Source organism: Hordeum vulgare, chromosome 1H (assembly GCF_904849725.1).
Source record: "Hordeum vulgare subsp. vulgare chromosome 1H, MorexV3_pseudomolecules_assembly, whole genome shotgun sequence".
In the NCBI taxonomy this organism is placed as follows: domain Eukaryota; kingdom Viridiplantae; phylum Streptophyta; class Magnoliopsida; order Poales; family Poaceae; genus Hordeum; species Hordeum vulgare.
The window spans coordinates 171013962-171017804 of NC_058518.1; positions in this window are offsets into that span (position 1 = coordinate 171013962).

A 3843-nucleotide genomic window follows, 5' to 3' on the forward strand; every position below is an offset into this window, starting at 1 on the left:
GTTTTCACATTTGATTGCAGACCTTCTATAGGTGTGAGGATGGATATGAGGAGGAGGCGGCCAGGGTTCTTGAGGTCGAGTGTAGGCGGTTACTACAGAACTTGCGCCACGAGGCTCGGCCGCAGGCTATTCGAGATTACTACGCCACGCATGGTATTAAGAAGGAGAAGAAGGATTGCCGCGGAAAGTTTCTGAAGAAGGAGCAATACATGAAGGTAATTACCTATTCTTAAGTCCTTCTACGTAGTTTTCTTGATTTCATTCATAGGCGTAGCGCTGAAAATTCTTTCTAATAACTTACAGGTGCCCCCGAGATGGTGTGCGGATAAGATGGATTGTTGGGAGGTGTTGGTTGATGAGTGGTGCACAGGCAGCTGGCGATCCGTCCACGATAATGCGAAGGATCAGCGTAGCCAAATGGTTGGTGTGCCACACCATCAAGGCAGCGCCAACTTACTTCAGTTTGGACGAAACTGGGTATGTGATTTGCTTCATGATTCATGCAATTCATTCTTGATGCTAATATTTTGTTCCTCTCTTTTAGGCGCATCACAATAATACTGAGATGCCACACTTGTACGACCTTTATGGCATGGCCCATACTGCCTCGTACAAGAAGGCGAAGGCATTCTCTGAGTCTGACCTGGATGATCCCAGTAACTTCACCAACATATCATCCCACCAGAAGCTCGTGGCATACAAGGACGCGGGGAAGGCTACGAAAGGGGATGACTTTAACCCTAGCCAGGAACCTTTGGATCCAGAGCTGGTGATGATATCTGGTGGCGGGAGGCCCCATGGCTCGATAGCCATTGGAGATGGGATAATACGTTGTCCACTCACTATTTCGGAGATCAAGGCGTGCCAGTCGAGCAACTGTCCTGAGATAACGCGTCGTCCACGGCCAGTCGAACTTGCCATCGAGGTTAGTTGTACGGACTAAGAACACTTTCATCCATTTCATTATGTGTGTCACCATAGATCATTACTGTGGTAACGAGGAATGGTTTTTCAGGCTGCTCTTCAGAAAGAGAGAGCGGCAAACCAGGTTGCTCTTGAGAAAGAGAGATTGGCAAGCCAGGCTGCTCTTCAGACTGCTCTTGATGAGAGGGACTAGAGCACGACACGATTGCTTGAGGAGGAGAGGGCCCAGAATGAGGCGGGTCAACGGGCCCTGTACGAGCTTTTTGTGGTATGTTTTTTTCACATTAGCCAAATCATGTGTGTAATGTCTATTTCAATACTAATTAATATGACCCACTCTTCAGGGTCTATGCGAGAAGAGCGGTCAAGTCCCTCCGCCGATGCCCATCTTCTCTTCGATTGGCACGGTGAGTTTCATTATAAACTAGTATTAATAATTGAGTGTCATCATGCTAACTGAGACATTGCAAAATATCTTTTCTGCAGAATAACTCCCGAGCGGCATCGCACGACCCTTCTCCAGGGCAACCGTCTCCAAACGAAGCCGGTGCGAGCAACCGTGGTGTTTCTCCTCCTTGATGACCACTACGGTAAGTTTCTCCTCCAAACTTAGCTTGTTTACCTCTAAAATGAGATAATTAGCCCATTTAGCTCCAAGAAGACATAATTATGTAATTTAGCTCCAACAAGAGGAGAAGAAATAGGAAAAATGAAAAGAAAGAAGAAGAAAAAGAAGAAGAAGAGAAGAAGGAGAAGGAGGAGAAGGAGGAGGAGGAGGAGGAGGAGGAGGAGGAGAAGGAGGAGGAGGAGAAGGAGGAGAAGGCCAAGGACATTCTAGTCCTTCTCCTCCTCCTCCTCCTCCTTGATTTCTTATTCTTCTCCTCCTCCTCCTATTTCTCCTCCTCTTTCATATTATCCTTGCTTTAATTTCCCCAACAATGACATAATTAGTCCATTTAGCTCCAAAATACCATAATAAACTCAAAATGGCATAAGAACCTTGGTTAGCTCATGAATATTATATACTTAGCTTGTGTTTCTCTAAAATGGGATAATTAGCCCATTTAGCTCAAAAAAGACATAATTAGGTAATTTAGCTCCAACAAGAGGAGAAGAGGAGAAGAAATAGGCAAAATGAAAGGAAAGAAGAAGAAGAAGAAGAAGAAGAAGAAGAAGAGAAGACGGAGAAGGAGGAGGAGGAGGAGGAGGAGGAGGAGGAGGAGGAGAAGGCCAAGGACCTTGTATCCTTCTCCTCCTCCTCCTTCTTCTTGATTTCTTCTTCTTCTTCTCCTCCTCCTCTTTCTTCTCCTCTTTCATATTATCCTTGCTTTAATTAACCCAACAATGACATAATTAGCCCATTTAGCTCCAAAATACCATAATAAGCTCAAAATGGCACAAGAACCTTGGTTAGCTCATGAATATTATATACTTAGCTTGTTTTCCTCTAAAATGACATAATTGGAATATTTAGCTCAAAAAAGACATAGTTAGGTAACTTAGCTCCAACAAGAGGAGAAGAGGAGAAGAAATAGGCAAAATGAAAAGATAGAAGAAGAAGAAGAGATGAAGAAGAAGAGAAGAAGGAGAAGGAGAAGGAGGAGGAGGAGGAGGAGAAGGCCAAGGACCTTCTAGTCCTTCTCCTCCTCCTCCTTCTTGATTTCTTCTTCTTCTCCTCCTCCTCCTCTTTATTCTCCTATTTCATATTATCCTTGCTTTAATTAACCCAACAATGACATAATTAGCCCATTTAGCTCCAAAATACCATAATAAGCTCAAAATGAAACAAGAACCTTGGTTAGCTCATGAATATTATATACTTCGCTTGTTTTCATCTAAAATGACATAATTGGAATATTTAGCTCAAAAAAGACATAATTAGGTAATTTAGCTCCAACAAGAGGAAAAGAGGAGAAGAAATAGGCAAAATGCAAAGATAGAAGAAGAAGAAGAGATGAAGAAGAAGAGAAGAAGGAGAAGGAGGAGGAGGAGGAGAAGGCCAAGGACCTTCTAGTCCTTCTCCTCCTCCTCCTTCTTCTTGTTTTCTTCTTATTCTCCTCCTCCTCCTCTTTCTTCTCCTCTTTCATATTATCCTTGCTTTAATTAACCCAACAATGACATAATTAGCCCATTTAGCTCCAAAATACCATAATAAGCTCAAAATGGCACAAGAACCTTGGTTAGCTCATGAATATTATATACTTAGCTTGTTTTCCTCTAAAATGACATAATTGGAATATTTAGCTCAAAAAAGACATAATTAGGTAATTTAGCTCCAACAATAGGAGAAGAAATAGGCAAAATGAAAAGATAGAAGAAGAAGAGATGAAGAAGAAGAGACGAAGGAGAAGGAGGAGGAGGAGGAGGAGAAGGCCAAGGACCTTCTAGTCCTTCTCCTCCTCCTCCTTCTTCTTGATTTCTTCTTCTTCTCCTCCTCCTCCTCTTTCTTCTCCTCTTTCATATTATCCTTGCTTTAATTAACCCAACAATGACATAATTAGCCCATTTAGCTCCAAAATACCATAATAAGCTCAAAATGGCACAAGAACCTTGGTTAGCTCATGAATATTATATACTTAGCGTGTTTTCATCTAAAATGACATAATTGGAATATTTAGCTCAAAAAAGACATAATTAGGTAATTTAGCTCCAACAAGAGGAGAAGAGGAGAAGAAATAGGCAAAATGAAAAGATAGAAGAAGAAGAAGAGATGAAGAAGAAGAGAAGAAGGAGAAGGAGGAGGAGGAGGAGGAGGAGGAGAAGGCCAAGGACCTTCTAGTCCTTCTCCTCCTCCTCCTTCTTCTTGATTTCTTGTTCTTCTTCTCCTCCTCCTCTTTCTTCTCCTCTTTCATATTATCCTTGCTTTAATTAACCCAACAATGACATAATTAGCCCATTTAGCTCCAAAATACCATAATA